Source organism: Planococcus citri, chromosome 2, assembly GCF_950023065.1.
Source record: "Planococcus citri chromosome 2, ihPlaCitr1.1, whole genome shotgun sequence".
NCBI lineage: Eukaryota > Metazoa > Arthropoda > Insecta > Hemiptera > Pseudococcidae > Planococcus > Planococcus citri.
In genome coordinates, this window is record NC_088678.1 from 12,591,820 (window position 1) to 12,614,027 (window position 22,208).

The 22,208-nt window shown below is 34.0% G+C and overlaps 1 protein-coding gene across 2 annotated transcripts in view; it reads right to left on the reverse strand.

The window, feature by feature from the left end:
* The window catches only part of LOC135834710 (uncharacterized), a 194,116-nt gene extending 172,383 nt beyond the window's left edge, over positions 1-21,733 (reverse strand). For both annotated transcript variants that reach the window (XM_065348668.1, XM_065348669.1), the window contains exon 1: positions 21,585-21,733. The gene's annotated coding sequence lies outside the window, so the exon portion shown is untranslated. The remainder of the gene's footprint in view (positions 1-21,584) is intronic.
* Positions 21,734-22,208: the final 475 nt, after the last annotated feature.

Below are 22,208 nucleotides of genomic sequence, written 5' to 3' on the forward strand. Positions count from 1 at the left end.
AAGTCAATGCTTTGCTGACAATGAAGATGACTTGCAGAGAGCAATTACAATCTTCAGAAAGTAGCAGATAAATATGGAATAAAATTTCATCTTCAAAAACAAAGGTAATGACCTCAGGGGAAACAGCCAATATGCAGTAAAATCGTTGTAAATGGATTACTAGTAGAACAAATCAGAAGCTTTAAGTATCTTGGGTGCGAATTATCTTATGAAAAAGAGGTCGACGCACAACTCAAGATCAACAAATTCCTGAGAGTAAGCGAGGCGATAAACCGAGCCATTCCCCCAAGAAAGTCAGAGCCGAAACTCGAATAAAAATCTCTTAAAAATTAATTACCTAAAAGTTGAGATTTTTCAGTCAAATTTTGTGGAAAATGCATTACAATAATTTTTAAAACTTCTTAAAATGAAGTGAAAATACTCAAAAGAACATTGAAATCACAAAATTCACCAAAAAGTGGTTAAATCTTGTTAACATTTTGACAAAATTTAGCAAAACCTGCAAAAAAAACATTGTTTAATCCACTCAAGAATAAATGGAAATAGGTAGCCATAAAAACACAGCTAGATGTAATTCCAGTGAAATATTAGGTAGCAAATTTTATTGTTTGTAATCCGGCTTAATACCCATTAATAAAGTTTTTAAACAAAACAATGAGTGGCTGTATTAGTATCAAAACTCTTTATATAATATGTATGTACGCCCTTTTCAAGCAGCTAAAAATAAAATCCAGAATTGTTCATCAACTGTTATCAATTTGAAGGCAGTGTGTTTGAATATTGTTCATTTTTCAAATTTGACCCCTCTAACTTCCTTCTCCGTTCATCAATTCCCAAAAACATGGTCAAAAAGTGAAAAAAAAATCCAAAATGTGTACGTAACTCGTTATTTGTTAGGTAGGTATTCAAAAGCATTCAGTTCAAATATTCACTTGTGTGTGAGTCCTCAATGCCACTTTCGACCCTTCCCTCCCTCCTTTCCTCCCCTCCGACTACAAAAATATTTTTTTAAATTAAAATAGGTAGGTATCGTCCTTTCGACATAAATTTTGCTCAAATACCTACTTACAAAATTTTTATTCCTCTCATCTTAGGTTGTCTCTGTGTTTCATCAGGTTTGGAAAAATAGGTTTACGTACCTAACTACTTACTTTTAATTTACTTCTCGAAAAATTGATTCGGATCAACGAACTTACATATAGGAAACATCTAATTGAGCTCTGAGTAAAGTTTTTATTTATTTATAAGGTCTTATCTATACCGAATATATCCGAGTTATTTCTAATAATGTTTCTAATGTATGCCTTATTTATTTATGAACATTCTGCCTATCTATTTATCTGAATCAAATTATGCACCTATTTCAAAAGGTTGTCAAGTTATCAGTTAATATTCCATTTTCTCAATCTCGATATCCACTTATAAAACGAACATCGTTTAATTTGATCATTTAAAAATCTGTTTTTTTCTCAGTCTCACAAATGTGATGAAAAAAAGATGTGTTGCTTTTCGTTATGATTAGAATACGAGCATTTTTAACCATAATGAATTCGGTTCGTTGTACTAAGTACTGTGTATCTTACCATAAATTGAATGTTTCCAAGTGCAGTGTATTTGAAGGCACATAGCCTACAAATGTTTTTAAAAATTCTAGTGGTTCCTAAACACGTACGCGAGGTACTCGCTTTATCTTTAGTTTTAATATTTGTGACTTCTTCGCATGCTGAATTTGCAAATAATGACGATGGCTACACCCATTCTTCAGGATTCGTTTGCGAAGATGTTCTCTCAGATTCGGAAACTCGTCTCGTTGCAGGAAAACCACTCACACTCGGTGTTCAAATGCTGAAAAAATGCCACCCAAATTACACCTCGAATGGAGATATTGTAAAAAACTGCGAACGATGGCCTACTGACGAATACTCGATGCGAAACCTGTTTTTATTTCTTCCAGTCACCGGATTGGGTATTAAAAATATCACGTATTGGAACATGTACTGCGCCTTATGCAACTTTGATGACGAGTTCGAATTTTGGTACCCTTTGTTATTCTACATAATGGAAGAACGTTGCGAATTTGATTTCTTCTTGGTTCGAAAATTCCAATTGGATTCGAAAATTTGGTGGCCTCAGCGTCGTGATAATCTTTTTCATGGTTGGTATTCTCGTCATCTCACCTCGAAGGACGTCTGTAATCGAACAACTTTGAAATTTCTACCCAATCATTTAAAGGACCATGTGGAATATTGCGATAAGACTCAGGGAAAGGATCAGCCATCGAATTACGATATAATTTCCAATTTAACGTATCAAGCTCTTAGATACAAGTATTGCGAAGGTAATGTTTCGCAAATTTGCCCAAAATTGCAGATCAGGAATCAGGTCTCTTGCGCTTATGGAATCGACGACGGTAATATTTGCACCGAGAATCAGTTTCTCTGGGAAGGAATTAATTTCGCTTACGGCGAACATAATGATATTTTTTTAGCACCTTATAAAAAAAATATTTATAGATTTAATAGAGACGAATATTCGAACGAGACCGATACGGATGCGATAGATTTAATTTACCTTTGCGGTAAAACTCGAAATAGATTTAATATCGCCAACATTGTCACCTTCGTAGCGTATTTAATTTCGGTATTTTTCCTATTCTTGTACCTCGTTTTATACCCTATAAAAAGAGATTTGCGAAATCTACCCCATAAAACTTTATATTCGTATTGTATCATTCAAATGATATACTCGTTTTATTACGTTATCAATAAGTTCGCGCAGTTTTGCGTCCTAACCAATTTAGCCCTTTTGTACACCAGATCATCGGAGTTCTTGTGGACATCTGTGGTGGTCTTTGAATTCGCTTCTTTGCTGTATTATTCGATAAAAAATCAAAAAGTTCATTGCCAAGGGCAGTTTAAAAAATATCTTTTTTATTGCTTCGTGTGCTGGGTTGTGCCTGCTATTCCTATCGTTATCGCTCTGCTTCCTTTGACAGAGGATGTAGAACTATACTCGTGCCCTACTCTACCTGTTTATTCACTAGTTCAATGTTTCTGTAACTGGACCACTAACCCGTATTTAAATGTAGCTTTTGAAATGCAAAAGTGGATATTGTATGTGTGCTGTGTTATCAGTTCGGGTGTTTTTATCGCTATATCGTGGGCTTTTTACAGCTTATCAAGACGTAAAACTATTAGATCTACTGCTAATACAAATTTATTGATTATTTTCATTAAAGTAGCCTGTACTGTATCATTTTACGCGGTATTCAAAATGTTATATTTTGCATCTCCCGTTGCCAATGAGGCGTTTAATGATTTATACCATCTTATTGATAGCTTTCAAGGTACGTTTATATTTTTTACGTTTTGTTTCGAAAAAAGTATGTTGACAGAGATTAGGAGTAAATTTAAGTTTATGAAAAAATATAACAAGCAGACTGGCGGGAATGATGAGAACGTGAAATGTAATCCCGAAAGACTGTTAATTACTTAGCTTAAGTGTACTTATGTGATTAATTTGTGATTGTAATTTATAAGTGAGTAGGTGTTCAAAGTATTTTATTACATTATTTTGTACTCATTCTGGTGTTTTTTTTTTTTTTTTTAGTGAGATTTAATTCATTCTCATTCTTGGATAAGTAGATGGGTACCTACTTAAATTTTAGAAAAAGTCTACTGATCATTTCCACCCCCCCCCAATGATTTTGATTATGTTTTGGACGAGAGTAATATTATGTATACAAACAACAATTACGATCGCATATTCTAATTCCAAATAGAAATTTATGAAGCCCCCCCCCCGCTCCAAAAAAAAATCATTGAAGGCTCAATTAGCATTTTTCCTTAACACGAAAGGAAGTTCAGATCACTCTGGATCAAGAACCAAAAATGAACTTTAGCAGAGACAGTTGCTCACTCAAGGAGGCCTGGAGCATCCATACTCCCTGATATTCAGTGACCATGTCTATACATACTTGCTATGCAATACCTGGTGCTTCGTGGAATCCAAGAGCGATTCTACACCCAAGTCAGTGCTGCCAGTGTGGGGGATCTTCTTCTATACAAACAATATCTTGACATGTGCAAACCAACACCTCGTGATGTTGAAACCAGACTCATCTCCTCTGCTGCAGAAGTAATGAGGAGAAGAAGCTTGGGAAATATGGCTTTAACAGCGGTCAAGCCCAAAGGGCTATGCACCCTGGAGGAAGCCAACAAAGACATATTTCTACAAGGGCCCTTCTTTGCACTGGCAGACTGTGTCAGCCAAGACCTCAGAACAGTGTTGTGGAGCAGAATGAATTTTGTTCCGGGTTCAGGGTTCTGCTCCACCATAAAAAATAGTTCTGTTCAGGTTTCTTATATCGTTACTCTCCGCTTAAAAATAGCGTTCCATTCCAGTTTGGCATTCTGTTTCGCTCCGACTTTTCTTTTTTGTTTTAGAGAAGGTTGCATTCAAAGAACGTCAGAATTTTTGTGTCCAGAGCAAAAATTGAAGTTGAAATACCCAAAATTTTGAAAAATGGTTGAATTCAGAGTGTTTTAATGAAATTTAAAGTCCATCTCACGTAAAAGAAGCACCAAAACACCCAATGAAATATTGAAAGGTTTTACTTGGTGTTTTGACTGTTCAGAATTTGAATTTTTATGAGCTGAAAATGGTCTATTTCATGTCATTTACCATATCTTGTTATAATTTCCTGGTTTATTCAGGTAAAATTTCAACAAAAACACGTGTTGTTAACACTAAAACGTTCATCAAAGGTCAAAAAATTTTGTGAGGTTGGAGCGTTAAAAACCCATATTTTTATTCCAGTTCAGTTCTGGTTTCGCTACGGTAAATTTTTTGTAAGTTGTTCCAGGTTCCGTTCTGCTTTGCAAAAATTCTCCCAAAAGTTAGGAGTTTAGTGTTCAGGATTGTTCCAGTTTGGTTCCGCTCCGCAACACTGCCCCAGAATGTCTGCTGGGATAGTGAGGGACTTCATCCTCCATCCTCCACATTGGAGGTAGAGAGATGCTGCTGACCTAACCACACAATGTGGGGTAAGTGGCTACTCTAAAGTGTAAAATCAAAGGAATAGTGAGCCAGGGTCACTATATAATATTCTGCATCATCACAAAAATCCACTACCACAACAAACCAACATATAAGGTAACAAATTATCAAATATTCTCCCCAAATATAACTTATTTAAATTAATCTACATAGTACAATGGAGTAGGTATATTATAGAGTAATACCATAAGCTGGAGGATGGAAGAAACATATGGTATGTGTCCATCCTCAGCATTCAAAATTACTCCAACTTTATCCACTATGTAAGGTGGGACTGAGTGTTCCCACTTTCACACACAAGAAATCATATCCTTTTGGACAGTCCTGCTCTAGGAGATCTTTTTCTGAGGTAGTTAAGGGTACAGTGGTGCCCAGAGACCTCCTAGGCCTACCCCTAAATGGGAGACAGGTCGGGTATCGCTCCAAATCTGCAGAAGGAGGGATGGGCTACATCCTAGGGTGACCACTCCCTCAACTCTGAAGTGGTGGGAGCGATTCTGGGATACTGCCTAGGAGCTCTGGGCCTTTGACCTGGTGCTGGGGGGAGGGAGGGTGGCAGTCCCAACCAAAACTGCATCCCCCCCACTCACCACAGCTCCAGGACCAGTGGGTGGCTGAACCGTCCCCTCCCCCTCCTAGTTTTGAGCAAAATTGAAACACTCTCAATCTTGGTTTAGCTCAAGTTGTATATAGTTTTTATAGCTAAATTTTAGTATTAAGTTGGTCATTTAGTATTAGAATTCACATCACCCGCCCCCTAAACTTAAGATTGTACTGGTATTATTCCTGCGGAAGGGGGGGGGGCTCGCCTCAGGAATAAGTAATTATAAGATGTAAATAATATTCAAAAATAACCCTTTTTTTTTAAAACAAAACAAAACAAAAAACGTTGACTCCTGTAACTTTTATCAGTGCTTAGGGGACACCTCTTTGGACCACATTGGGAACAAAAAATTCCAAGCTGAATTTTAAAAAATGGAATTCTAAATCACTAGGCGAAATTGCGAAAATTGACTTATTCTAAAAATCACCAAAAAAGTTCCAAACCAAAACATCATTGAACAGTGTATTCTAAATCACCACAAAAAATTCACTTGAAATCATTATAAAAAAATTCATTAGAATTCAACGTTGCATTTGATCGATTCCATTTTGTTTTTGTTCATGTTTGACTGGTTCTTATAAAGGAACCAAAGTATGAGTAGGTATCTTAGGAGATCGGTGGAGTTTTTCTCTTGATAAGATAAGAGCGTTATCTTAAAGAATTCCGTTGCAAAAATGTAGAATTTTTGGATAAATTGGAATTTTTTTTCATTTTTTATAAAACCAAGGGGGGCTTCCAGTCACGACTTTTTCCAAGTCGAATGGCTAAAATTTTCAGCATTTTTTTTTTGCCAAATGAAAATGAACAATTTTTTTGAGGTGTGAGAGACAGAAGAAATTACCAACAAACATCATAAGACGTATAGAAAATGAGAGCCACCGAACGATTTCCTTGAGATTAATCGAGAAAATAAGTGGATTCACAGTGATGAACTCAGCGCCATCGAAATTGTTGCAATTAATGCGTTCCACCTCATTTGAAATTTGTATTTTGTACTTCGACCCTGCATTCAGTGCTTGATTTGGGTAAGAAGAAGAGGGGGATAAATCGAAAAACTATGACATTAATTAAATTCTGTGGACCTTCAACTCAACCAACAAGAAGGGTATTTTTCGATTTTTAGTGAATTTTTCAAAAATTGAATTGTGGTTATATACTTATGTAGGAATGTAGAAAAGGTCAAAATTTCAATAAATTTACATAGAAAGCTAGAATTTAGTATTTAACCTACTTTCAGCCCTCAAAATTGATTGAAAACGAGTTCGAATCATCTTGTACAGTTCTGGAGCCTCCAGCAGAATTTTAAAAAAACGAAATTTTCGCAAAATTTTACCCAATTAAGTAAGAAATTCAATTTTTACTTTTAAACCATATATGTACCTAATTTAACATGCTGAGTCCACTGGAGAAGGTTTGAAGCAGTTTTGAAGCCTCCAACAATTTTTAAAAATTCCATTTTTCGAAAAAACGCCAGAAAATTTATCGAATTTGAAGATTTGGAGTCTTCAAAATATGACTGAAGGCCTTGAAACGATTCTAAAATACCTTCAATCAATCTCAATACGTTAGAATGAGGATTTGAAGAAAAATTTAGCTTTTCAACTTTTTTATGGATTGAATTTTGAGAAAATATCAATATTCAAAAAGCTGCTGAAGACTCTGGAACCATGCTCAAAAAATTTTGAAACAGTTTTTAATTGATTCTGGAAGTTGAATATAATTATGTACCTGAAGGTCCGTATCAAATTTCAGTTTTTTGGGCCAACTTGGTGAAAAGTCAACTTTTTCACATGTTTTGCCAACAATTCATGTAAATAAATTCGAGGAATCTGACTTTATTTTTGGCCTCCGGAAAATACTAAGTAAAGCGTATTTACGGCAAACTGTTTAGGCAATTTATTTTACATTTGTTTCTGAAGCATAAATGTTGAATACACGGCATTTGCATAGGCAACTTATCTTCCTAATCTTTTTTCCTACACAAAGGATTTTTCACACTCAATAAAGACGAATTTATACTTCTTCCTTTGCAATTCTGCAGTCAAATCGAATTTAAAAATTCAATTTTCACTATTCAGAGAGCAAGTGCCAAGCTCATTTCAAAATCTGAATATTTTTCTCACAGCATTAAAAAATATTGAAATTTAATTTGAAAAAAATCAAGCCCTACTAAAAAGAAGATGGTTAGATTCCAAAATGTTGAAAAATGCACCACCTTTGTCAAAATTTCAGCTTCAGGTGCGCTGATTCTCGCTCTGATAACCATCCACACCCTTAAAACTAAATCTAAGCTTTCATAGGAGTGTTTGGGGTTCGAAATTTTAAGCAATAGAATATCATAGTCTTAAAATCTGGCTCTTCTGAGGAGTCAGTCTTAATTTTGGGGGCAAATTATTTCCAGAATTTCATTTTATTTCACAATTTAGGCCTATCCAACAACTAGAAGTCATTTACAGGTTCTTATCGTTTTTTTCGATGGTTTGAAATTTTTTCCAAATCTCCTAATCCTTTTTCAAATGCATCAAAATGACCTAAATTTCTGAATTCTGATCGTAGAAGTGACCATGAATTTTCAAAGATTTCATATCACGTTACTTGTTGAAAAATATCGAGTTAAACTCTCTTTACTACAAGGTAGGTAAGTAAGTAGGTAAGTACGAACCCTACATCGAATCATTTTTCTACATCCGAGAAAAAAATTTCGTGCACGAATCGATCACTTTCAAGAATATTGAAGCTGCAGCAAAGTCAAACAAAAAATTCAGATCACATTTAAACGCAAAAAAAAAGTACGTACCTAAAGGTCGCAGTCAAGTCTTTGATATTTGAGCATTTCTCATATTGCGTTATAGTTGAAACGTCGAGCAAGAGAAAATAAAAATAACGAAAGAGAGAGTAAACATAATACATGAAGCGAAAAAAAAAAACTGTTTACATTCTAAACGAAAAAACTTTCCAAATACTTTTTTCTGAGGCTTTAAAATTGAGGAAAAAAGTTGAAAATACGTAGGTATTAAAACATTATTAATAACGACATATACTACAATTTGGCTACTTCTTCATGAAATCATTCGTGCTTGAGTCAATATAAAACAGAACAAAATAAGTAAACTCGACAATAAAACACACTTTTGATACCTCGAAGGCTTTTTAGTAGGTAAATACCTGCGTAAATACGCCTAGAAGGATACCAGGTCACCTTTACGTGTCTCTTTTACGCGAAACGAGTGAAAAACAATCCTTCGAGTTGATTTCTTTCCCAACCTATGCTTCGCGAATCAATTAATTGTATAAGATGGAATTCGACCCAGAACAAAAGAGAAGAATTTTCTTATTAAAACTTACCGAGCACCTGGAACAGACGAGTAAATCTCGACGCGAGGTTTTTCTTCATCGGTAGAGATAGGTACCTAAATGCTGTAGAGAAAAATGTGTCAAAAAATTCTCCTGTTGGGAACTTCAGATGTTTTAGACATGTTGAGAACTTGCGAAGGAAAAATATGTCGCTCGAAATGTATGGCAGTTGGACAGTTTCGCCATTATTCTGTAATTACATCGGGGGACCTGGGGTTTTTCTCGAGCTTTATTGCGTTTTTTCCAATTGCCAAATGAAAAGACTTGGTTGGATTCGGAATGTTTAATATTCTACGTTCGGTATGTCGTTCGATAGGAAACGAGCCAGGCAAAAGCGATTCGAACGTCGAGGAATTTAATATTATTAACATAATTATACGTAAGAGAGGCAGCTGCGTTGAAAAATGACGAGAGCTTTTGGTCGTGAAGGAATGTCTAAGTCGTCGGGAAAAAAAACCACCATCGAATGTCGACGACGTCGAATCGCTATCAATATTTTACGTTCCAGTTTCTCGAGTATTAGCACATAAGGTATACCTAAAGCTACCTAGAAAAATAAACGAGTACCATCTAGGTAGGTACCTGATAAATATAGCACTTGGGTTTGGAATCGACTCGAGCTCGAGTTTTTTTTTTAAATGCCAAATTGCGGGCTATTAAGTTGTCACTCACATGGACAGCTCGAGGGTGTTAAAGGTACCTACCTAAATCATATTTCCAAACTTTCAATGCCAATAACGCGTCTCGTTGTGAATTTTTGACGTTGCCGTTGTTGTTTATTCGCTAAATATTTTATAAACGTTGCGTTTCGATAGTCGTCCCATTTCCTTTGGTCGTCGAGGCTTTTTTAAATTATTACATTTGACGCTTCGTTTATAGAGGTACCCTTTGTTGTGTAAATTTTCGCCATTTTATACCTTCGGGTTGCAGAACTCTGTACAAGAAGATTGGAACGAAGTGCTTGCCATATATTGCGGCTTTTCTACTACGTATACTAATACATATGAGAAGGAGAAGCCGCAGAAAAGCTCAAAGAAAAGCATTTTCAGCGTGTGGAAGTAGAACGGATGTGGTTGTTTCTTAATTTGAGTTATAACGTCGAGGATATAGCGTTGCTCTTTGCTGCTGTGTGTTTTTTTTGTCGGTTTGTTTGATTCTCTGTAGGTTAACTTGCGATGTAAGGGTTAAATATATGCGAGTGTGTGAGGAGATACCTACTTACCCGAAATACATTTTCAAAAGAGAGATATTTTTTTTGAATAAATCACGTACGAGTATAATGCGTTTCGAGAAATTGTTTTATAAGGCGTGTCTAAAATTATTTTACAAAATTTTGAATAAAGGCAGAGATTAGGCTCGAAGTTGTGTCTAAAGATCAAAACAAGTGTATGTAAATTTTAACATAATTATTAGGTCGGTACCTTTTTGGATTAAAACTCATTCTGATAACGATTCTTTCAAGATGTCAGATTATTTAAAAATTGGGGAGGGGGATGAATTACTTTTCTTGACAACTTGAATCCATTAAAATGTAAATTATTTGCAGCATATTTAAATGAAGCCCAAACCAAAAACAAGTACAGCACGCTGGGCGCCAAGTTCACAATAATCCACTCATTTTCTGAATAAATCTCAAATAGGTAACTCTTTGGGTAACCTATATTTTCTACTTATGATATTTTTTGGAAATTTTCCCTTACTCTGACTCCCCAAAATTGTTCGTTTTTATTTGGCAAAAAAAATTGCTGAAAATTTCAGCCATTCAACTTGGAAAAGTCGTGGGGGAAACTCCCCTCTGTTTTATAAAAATGAAAAAAAAAAAACAAATTTATCTAAAAATTGTACATTTTTGTATCAGAATTCTTTAAAATACTTATAACTCTTATCAGGAGAAAAACTCTACCGATCTCCCAAGATATTTTAGTTCTTTTATAAGGAGCCACCAACTCTGTAAAAAAAAAAAAAACAAAAACAAAAACAAAACGAAATTGATCAAATACAATAACCTAAATAACATCCCTTTTCAAGAAAAACTCCCTTGGTTTTCCAAACAATGAACCTATTGAGAGGGGAAATAACAAATCAATGCTAGCCCAATGGAGATTTTTTTCTTGAAGAGGAAGTTCTTCAAAATAAAGACTTGAATTGAAAAATTTTCAAAAAAAAAAAAAAAAAAATGTTGCAGACACCAATTTTTTTCAATTTTTGAATAGCTCCATACAAAGAAAACAACAATATTTGGCGGACTGAGGAGAATTTTCTATTGAAAACAGAGGAGCATGTTGTTTGGAAAAATGTTGGCACCAAAAAAGTGAAGTTGTCAAGAAAATTTTACTATGTACTTCTATTTTACTTGTTTCATTTTTCTTGATTTTATTCAACTTTTGGAAGCTCTAGGTCTGGGAAGGGGTTTCTTGAAAAAATGACATTTTTCCAGAGAACTCGGAGGTGGGAATCAGAATTTTGGGATAAATGATCAATGCAGCCAAGTACGGAGGGTAGGGTGACAATGAAATACACAGGGAAAACATTTTTTCATTATTTTTTTTACAGCACACCTGAAAAATGTGCTATGAGGTATCAAAAAATGATCCCCAAAGTTTCATCCCTCCAACTTGATTTTAACCCGTGCCGCAGTGGCTCCAAAGTTTGGAACATAACGTCCGAGCGCGACCTTACGAGTCTCACCGCGACACGTGGTGGAGAAATCGTTGAGTACGCGCTACACATACGATGTGGAATAGAGTAAGGACAATCCAAAATTTTTTTGGTGATGATTTGATGTTGTTTTTTTTTTGTCACAAGCTAACTCTAAAACATTTGTTAAATTATATTTACGGCGACAAACCCCGATTTTTCTATTTTATTTTGCTGTAGAAAAAGATTGAGCCTTTAACCCACGTTTTTTTATCTGGAATTAGTTTCTAGCTAGTATATAAGGTAAATGATGGCCATTGAACATGGATGGTGAGTGGAGAAATATCAAATAAGCATAATAAGTGAATTTTATATCATTGTAACCTTTTAGTATAAAGAAACGTACAAAAACAAGAACATAATTGCGTTAAAAGATCAATTTTTTCTCAGGTCGGAATAAAATTAAAAAATTCTGTTTTTTTGTGGAAAATATAATTTAAAACCTGTTTTAGAGTTAGCTTGTGACGAAAAAAAAAATCATCACATTATTAACAGATAAAAAAATACAGGGTCGTTCTCTATTGCGCTTCGTACATGTAGCGTGTACTCAACAATTTTTCCACCATGCGTCACCGTGAGACTCATAAGGTCACGCTCGGACATTACATTCCAAACTTTGGAGCCATTGCCCCACGGGTTAAAATCAAGTTAGAGGGATGAAACTTTGGGGATCATTTTTTGATTCCTCATAGCATATTTTTCAGGTGTGCTGCATTCAAAAATCCGAAAAAAATTTTCATTGTCACCCTAACAGAGGGGCAGGAATTTAGGATCCTCCCTTATTTTGGAAGGGAGGGGAAGGGTAGATTAGGACATATTTTCCTTCTTATCTTTTGTGATCCGTGCTTCACCCCATGACATGCCGGAGGCGTCAACCTCTGGAAGGGGCATATGATATGAGGAAATAATGCCTTAATCTAATCGCCTTACCAGTTGATAAATTAATATATCCCTATGGCCTATGTATTGAAAGTATGGCAACATGGGGAACTATTTATAGATCAGTGGCTCACAGCTTGAAGGCTAGTGCAGTTGTGCATGAGCCCGGGTGGCGGAACAATTTTTGCATGTTGAAAAAACCAGCCACAAAAATACGCTACGCAAATATTTTGTAGCGTATTTATTCGCATATTTGCTGAAAAACGCGTGTAAATGTGGTATTTTGCGCGTGTGTTTCAGCTTAGTATATAAATCTTTAGTCGCTTCTACCAAGTGCTCTGGTGGCGTAGGTAGCAAGGATTCCGCTCACAGATCCGGGGACTCTAGTTCGATCCCCGCTGGTGCCACAAATTTTTTCAAGAATATTGATCAATGGCAGATTTTTACACTTAAATAAAATACACGCCATCCATTTCTAATTATGTACAAGTAACACTATTTCATCACTAATTAATCATTAATAAGCTTATACCTTATCATTATTATTACAATTTTTCTAGTTATTATGCGAGTCGTAAGATGCAAGCCAGAGCTTGTATCCATTATAAAATAATCTCACAACTATTTTATAAGGGTAAGGTAGCCCAATATGGACCACCGGCCGATTTTGTTGGCTATGAGCACTACCTAGCGGGAACAAGCTTTATCTAGTGTATTTTTCACAGAAAAACACAAGGAGACCAAAATCAAAGCCCTAAAATCAAAATTCGCAAACTGAGAGGAAAAAAACGAAATTGATAGGGTCAACATTTTTTCACATTTCACAAAAATCTGGATTCTTGAAAAATTTTCCGGGGAAACGTTATGATATGATTTATTTTTAATACAGAAAAGTGCAACAGTTTTTTGAATCTATCGAGACATTCTAGTAATTATTCAAGATACTTATAGTTCTGATTTTTCAAAGTTCAAAGTTATACAGTTGCCTAATATGGACTACCTGTAGATTTGATATGGATTTGACAATTTCAAGTTAAAGTAGTCCATATTAGGGACCTGAAATTTACTTTTCAAATTTTGACTCTTTTCAGGAAAAAAATTCTTTTGAGCCACTTGGAATTTACTCTTATTCTCTTAATTAAACATATTCTAACAGCATTTCAGCAATTCAATGCATTTTTACAACATTGTAGGTTTTTTTAAAATAAATTTTCAAAGTGGTCCATATTAGGAACCCAAAATCCACTTTTCAATTTTTGACATTTTTCAGAAGATAATTTTTTTGGCCCTCTTGAAATTCCTCAAAAATTTTGAGGCTTTGGAATTGTGATAATAGATATGATGTAGGCAGGTACATTTTAAGCTGTCAATGAAGTTTTTACGTAGCTCAATTACAGTGACCACGGCATTCAAAAACAAAAAAATGTGGTCCATATTCGGCTATCTTACCCTTATTGACTATGACTAACCATAAAAGTATACTTTTTCTAGTTGTTCTTTAACACTAATAAATCACATAATTAATATTATTCTTCGATTGTGTGTATTTATTTGGTAGGTACTTTTGAATAACTTTATAAGTAGAGTTGATAGTATTTATTGAACCTCTCCACTAATCCAAATACTGTCAACTAACAATACTGGTAACTCCATTTAAAATACATTGGGTGTTTTTGTCGCAACCAGGGCGCTATCTGAGCGGCTTGGTATGGAAGTAATACTCATGACAGACCCTAGTACAAAATCGAACAACGTTTGACTCGCCTGGTTCGAGCTTAATGTTTTGAGAATTTAAAAAATTTTGTAGGTACATATATGCGTCAAAAAAAAAATTTAATTCAATATTGTGTTCTGTGGGAGAAGGGAGATGATGGGTTGAGGGTCTAAAACTTGTGCCAACGTTTTAGAAATCCTTGATTTCTCACTAATTAAATTTTGGAAAAGAAACGACCTGCCCAAATTAAAAATAATGTGGAATAATCGTTCTCATCGCTGATTTCAAATTTCAGTTTAGTTCTCTAGTCCCCATAATAAGCTCTCAAATTTCAAAAAATTTGACAACTTTTCACGTAGAAAATCATTATGTATTTATTGGTTTTCCACTCTCGTGGAAGTGCTGATTTCAAATATCAACTTACCCCTTTCTTGAATAAAAAGATGACATTGTGTGACTTCTACTTTGTTAGGTTTTTATATGTAGTGGTGATGATTTCAAATTAATTTTCTGATCTGGCTCCACCTCTTCATAATGCCCATTTCAAAAAAGAACATTTTTCGTTCCAGCTCTCAGGTATGAAAAAAGTGAATAAATAAAAATAGAAGTAGGTATTCTCCAGACGGTCTCTCATTTTCTTCAGTCATTTTCAGCGCCTCATGATTTCAATAAAAACTCAAAAAATAAAGGTCGTCAAAAAATGTGAAAATAAAACCCACGAAGGAAATACGTCCTTTTATAGATTCAACTTCACAATACCAAAAACCAAGATGACAAAGTGAAAATATCTCCTCAAAATACCAAGAATAACGAAAATTCGATTACTGCAAGTTTTTCATTCAGAAAAAAAAATCAATGTTTACTTCTCATTTTTACTCCTCAATATGAAAAGTAACCTGGAAAAAAATTAAATTGATGACGATGATGGGAATCCAATTCAAGATTTCCCATCCTTTATAAGTAAAAAGTATTACATATAGTTACCTATCTACCAGCTTAATCCTACCCTGAACCTACAATATTGATACAGCCTCCGTTCGTTGTTCAGACCATACACGTAGATTCTGGCATTTTTAGGCACAAAAAAGTAGTAAAAAAATTTCGTACATTTAAAAAGGAAATTATATAGCTTTTGTGCTGCGACTGTGGCAGCACACACGTCTTTCAAATCATCTTGACAAAATGATTAATCGTATACAATGGCAGCCCTGCTTAGACGTTAAAGTTGTGATAGATGAGTAGTTCACGGTTAGCTCAGCTCATGTGTGTGGGGTAAAATATAAGTGCTAAATGATGAAACGATTCTTGCACCGAATACTCGTACGTACAAACAAACGAGAATCCGAGTTAAATCTCGATTCGTATACGAAGCTCGAGCTCAAAAATAGGCAACAGGAAAGGTAGTTAGTTGGGGTTTTTGAGCACTTGTATTCGCTATATCGTCGAATATGTCGCCGAAGAATGGAATATGCCAGTCTGAGAGACGCTTGGGGAAGTAGAAGGGTTATGGTGCTGACGCAAAATGAGGAAAAATTCGATAAAAAGAAAAATTACCGGAAATTATACGAACGTGTTTTTCCCATACGAGAAGCGTCGTGTCGCGTCGCATCATGTGCTGTATTATAGTAATGGAAATTAATGCGCAGGAAAAACACTATAGTGAGCCAGCCAAGGAGGAAGAATCGTCATAAATGCGACGAAATTATACGATAATTGACATAGTCGAGATGTGATAATGCAGCGAAGCAATTAATCGATTGATAAAATAAATAATGTACTCGAATGGCAGAAGTTTTCTTATTTACGAGTTATAAGCAATTTTCAATAAATATTATTACAAATAAAACGAACTGAATTGAATTCAAAATTACCTACTTCTCGATTCTCATTTTTCTCTCTGACTTTTTTTTTTTCATTAAGGAATGATTTCAATTTCGAGACTATTGTGAAGAAAATTAAGTAGATTCACTTTTAGAACGTCGAGCATCGTTTTACGTTCGATAATTTGCCTACGCATATTTCACAAAAGAACCCCCAAGTTCGAAGTAGGCACCTTATATACCATAAATTCGACGATGATTCGGCGTAAATTTCATACGTCAAGTTAACGATTCTCTTAGGTACTTTCAAGTACGAGTAAATAAGCACGTAAACATTCGATTGGGTAATTTTACAAGTTGAAAGCTAGATTTTCAAAATGTTCAAGCTCGAGAAACTTGTACCTACCTACATAAGTATAGGTACACGTTTGAAAGTTTGAAGAATTATTCATAATTTTGCCCGATAATCGTAGCATAAAATATTTAATTAATCGATATTTTCGAAAAGCTGTCGAAATAGACTTCGACTTATACGAGTATAGGTAGGTGGTAGATATTTTTCACGATTCAGTTATGTACTTGTATTATAAGGTGGAAAAGTATAGAGAAAAGGAGTTGCCTTAATATCGAGTTAGCTTTAATTGAATTTACCTCAAACGGAAAACTCGCGTGATGAAGAGTTTATCCGTCGAGAGATAAAATTATTAAAATTTATTGTACTTGAGAGAGGTATTTTTTTCCTTTTCTTTTTTGTTGATTCGTTTTCTTCCCACGAATGAGCGATGAATTCTGTTTTCCTCTCCGCGGTTTCCTTGATGGTGGTTTTTTTTTGTACATGAGTGGGAAAAAACCACTGAAGTGTTCAACAGTATTCAACCCTGATTATGTATTCGATTCGATTGCCTCTAATTAATTTTCATCAATGGCGTCTGCTCTTTTTTCTTGTAACGCTTTGTTTTTTCAAGGTTTCTTTTTATTTCAACGCTGAATACCTATTAACTCTTTATTTTCTCGAGTCGAGGTTTTAATTTTCGTATAAATTTGTTGATAAGTTGAGTAGGTACATAAAAATTAAAAGAGAAAGAAAATGAAATGGGTGTAAAATCTCCTCTGAATGTCGAGAATTTAATAATATGTACAATTTATCCAAGTTTTGAAAAGTCAACGTCGTACGTTCGCCATCAAGCTCACACAGACAAGATCTGGGATACATTTTTCATGTTTTTTTTTTTTTTTTTTTGAACGTAATGATAACTTTTTGTTTAGTTTCAAAAGTTTTCATATGAAAAAGCGATGATTTTTGGAGAAAAATCAGGGCTCTGCGAAAAAAATAAAAAGAAAGAAATTTATGAACCATAAAATTTTTAACCAGAAGATGTGATTTATTTATTTTTAGAAGGCGTTAGTTTTGAGGTAGGTATTTCAGCTCAAGTAGAACTTTTTCACAAAAAAATCAGTGAAAAAAATTAAGGATCTTATGAGGGAAACTGGGGTAAAATCTCCTCTACAAGAAAAGTTTTAAATCATGGATATGCGTTAATGTCATTGATACTCTATACGATTTTTGTAAAGTTTGAAAAAATATCGAAAAGTTGGCATTCTTGAAAGATTGACATTGCGATTTTTCCTCGAGCATTTTAAAATAAAACTTGTCGAGATTTGGAAATCCATTTTGAATTCAGTAATAGTTGAAATGTCCGAAAATACAGCTGGCAATTTTTTCAATGCTCTGAAGTCTTACAAATTATGAAAAATCCACCATAATTATTCCAAGTTCTTAAGACACAGGCATTATTTTTTGGAAAAATGTGCATTTCAAGTAAATCCTGATGATGGGGGGGGCGCCTAAGGATCAATTGCACCCCCTGCCAATCCTCCGGGACAACTTTTTTCTTAAAAGGGGAGTCCTAAGGAACATTTCTAGCCCTTGTCTTCAAAAAAAAAACATGGCCCTACTTACAAAATGGCGGCCATTTTGATTGACAGGTCATCCAAAATTGCAGATTTTGGACGAAATATTTTAAACTGTACAAAAGTAGATCGAAACAGCAGGCAAACATTTGTCATCTGACAAAATTTCAAGTGCTAAAGTGTCTTTTTCGATTTTTGGTGAATTTTTGAAAATCAAAATCAAGTCCAATAATGAGGGAAAAATCAAAATCTTACCAAAGTGACCTAAAAAGCTGAAATTTGAGATCTCGTATCCTATTTTCGACCTGCCAGATCGATTGTAAACTGTTTCAGATCGTTTAGAGTAGTTCTGGAGGCTCCAGAAGATTTTTGAAACTTGAAATTTCCACAAAATTTCATCAAATGGAGTTGGAAAGTCGAAATTCATTCTGCAAACTAATTTAAATACGCAACAAAGTCGACTTCAGGTGAGTTCAAGTCATTTTGGAGCCTCCAGCAACTTTTTGTAAATTTTTGGAGTCTCCAGCAGATTTTTGAAACTTGAAATTTCAACAAAATTTTATCAAATGGAATTGGAGTGATTTTATAAAAAAATTACCAGAGCAGCAACCTTTTAAAAATACTACATATTACAAGTAATTCTAATTCAACAGAAATTACCGGCAATTTTCCAAAAATCGCCAGTAATTTACCAAAAATTACCAATCAATCACTAAAAATTACTAGGAAATCAACAGAAATTACCAAAAAATTACTAAAAGTTATCGGTATTTTACCAAAACTTTTAAATTGCCAGAAATTTGCAAAAAATGATTTGTAATTTTCCAATAATTACCAGTCATTTACCAGAAATTTCCAAGTGACTAATTACAAATATTAATATTATTTAAAATTTGCCAAAAGTGACCTGTAATTCACAGAAAATTACCAGTAATTTACCAATAATTACCAATAAATTACCAAAAACTACCAATAAATCATCAAAAATTACCAGAATATTATGAGAAATTACCAAAAAATTACAAAAAGTCATCAGTAATTTACCAAAAATTTTCGATTACCTAAAATTTGCCAAAAATGATTTGTAATTTTCCAAGTATTACCAGTCATTTACCAGAAATTACCAAATATTATTAGAAATTTACCAAAGCTTACCCGTAATTTACCAAAAATTACCAGTAATTTACCGAAAATTACCAATAATTTACCAAAAATTACCAGATATTTACCAAAAATTACCTGTAAATTACCAGAACTTACCAGTAAATTATCAGAAATTACCAGTAATTACCGGTAAATTACCAGAAATTATCAATAAATTACTCTAGAAATTACCGGTAAATTACCAGAAATTACCGGTAAATTACCAGAAATTACCGGTAAATTACCAGAAATTACCAGTAAATTACCAGAAATTACCAATAAATTACTCTAGAAAGTAGAAATTAGAAATTACCATTGAATAAATCACTAGAAATAATTTTTAGAAATTTTCAGTCATTTACTAAAAATTAGGTACCAGACATTACCACTTACCAGTAAATTACCAAAAATCACCAATAACTTGTCAGAAATCACCAGAAATTTGCCAGTAATTACCCGTATTTTACCAAACATTACTGGTAAATTACCACTTTACCAGAATTTACCAATAATTTGCCAAAAATTATTTGCAATTTTCCAGAAATTACCAGTACTTTGCCATAAATTAGCAGTATTTGACCAAAAATCACCAGTAATTTACCAAGACATCGTGTTAATGTTTAATATGCATATTGTATAGGGTGTCCCATAATTCAGATTTGAAAAAAAAATGACCTCATGCCAGTCATGCCAACTTTGACACAGAATATCTCAAAAACAACGCCTCTCACAAAAAAAAAAAAGAATAATCCATTTTCTAATTGGGAAATTTTATGCACTCAATAATTTGTTTCTCGTCATTTTTTTCATAAAATTTTTGATTCTTCTTAGAAATTGATTTTTTGTGATGGAAAATATTGAAAAAAAAATCAAAATTTTCAATACATGAATGTAAAAAATTGATTTTTTATGAAAACCCAAACGCTCCACGATAAAAAAAATGAAATAAACCAAAAAATTTTTCATTGGTAAATTGCAGCACCGGTGGCAGGATTTTCCTTTGAGAGGGATAATTGGGTCCATAGTCCATACCAAGTAATTTTGTCGTATCGTTTTGAGGGGGGGGGGCAAAATAAAGCTTTTCGGAGGGCAGAAACCAAATAGATATATAATTTTATTCATTCACTTTTTAAGAAGGAAGGACAGAAAAAGCCTGTTCCCCTCAAAAAAGATGAAAAAATGAAGTGATATATGCCCAAATGAAGGAAGGACACAAAATTTTGAATAAGTTCTACTTACTCGTAAGTTGGTTTCTACGTACAATATTTTAAAACAAAAAAATGCTTGGAAAATTACTACTTTTTACCATCAAAATCTTTTTCCAAGAAAACCTGGGCTCTTGGGGGGGGGGATTCTCACCCTAAATTGAGAAAAACGAAAATTTGGAGTTTAAAAAATTAAATGATGTACGTCTTCAACAGGTCTTTACAGTTTTTTTGTTTTTGAAACAGAATACCTACTTACAGGAATTCAAAAAAATTTGTATGAATTATTTTTTAATTTTCATCCCTTACTCCAGGACCCCATTTCTTTTCATTTTCAATAATTTTCTTTTGGTGATTTTTATAAAATTTTACACCGAACCTTACAGTTCTTTTGAATGAAATTCTCACATGAATTCTTTTTTTTTCAGACAGAAACAGTTAATGGTTTTACTTTTTGTGCAAAATCAATTGCTCCTTTAAATTGAAAAAAATTTAAATCGTATGTAAATTTTGAAAAAAAAGTGATTCAACTATTATTTTCTTTAGTTTGATAATTTCTCAACTCTAACGATACTCCATTCATAAATTTACTATTAAAATTGGCCTATTCACGGTACCAAAAAAATCAATACCTTAGTCTTCTGAGAAAAGAAGGACTCATTCAACTCGAATTTTACCTTCACGTGATACCCATGGTACGGTGACTCATGATAAAAGCATTCTAATTAAGGCAGGCAGGCAATGCGACTGAAAGCATTTAAAAACCCAGCGTAACATTTACACTGACCCTTGGGTATTGTTCGGGAACCTTTGGATGAAAAATTGATGGCATAAGCGTAGGTTAAGAATACACAATGGGTAAAACTGCCACGGCATAGTACAGTAAAATGATCAATTTCGACGGCACGATAAGCTCTTTTCACAATTAGAAAATTGATCACGAGCCGAGCTCGACAAAAAAAAAACCAACCCACACGTTACAAAGTTGGTAAAAAATATAGCCAATAACGAAATTACGCCTTGAGAATAGATGAACACACAACTCATTATCATAATTCGTACACGAAATTTTCCAGAAAATTTTCACAAACCGAAAATACGACGATTATGGTTGAAATTTCGCAATGTGGCGAAAAATCGTATAATTCGAGTGAGATTTCAACAGATGAAACTAGAAAATATATGAAAATCTTTCCTACCTGTTTTTTTTCTTGACCGAGGTAGTAGAATTGGCGAGCTGAAAAAAAAAAGCAACGTGAAAAAAAAAAACAAACGTCGAGTCGGTAAAATGATAACGAGTAACGTTATTTTCTCACGAAACACGTAAAAGGTATAACGGGAAAAATTGCGTGAAACGCAACTTGACAATCAATATTTTTAAAGAATGGAAACGAAATCTAGCGGACCTTGTGGAAATTTTCAGCCTCCGCCTTTTTCCATCAACCCAAAACCCACCGAAGAAGTTGTGCTTTGAGAAGTACGTACATACCTACTCGCTGTGAAACGATACATAGATCGAGATGGCGAATTACCTAATGTACATATATTAATTGCATTTCGAATCGAAAACAATCTAATTAAAACATTGTACAAAGGCTGTGAAATTTAGCTGGGTGATTGCGGGGCGATGTTTCAATTATATCAAGGTGTGTACTGTGTAGCTCGTGTTGAATCGGAACTAGGTCTGGTTTCATTTTTGTTTGATTAATTTAGTCGTGCTGTAGCGTCCTTTATTAATATCTACGTACTATTTACTCGTGGAGCAGACTTTTTAAACTTTTAAAACATTTTTTATTATATTTTGAGAAATTATTTTCATTGGA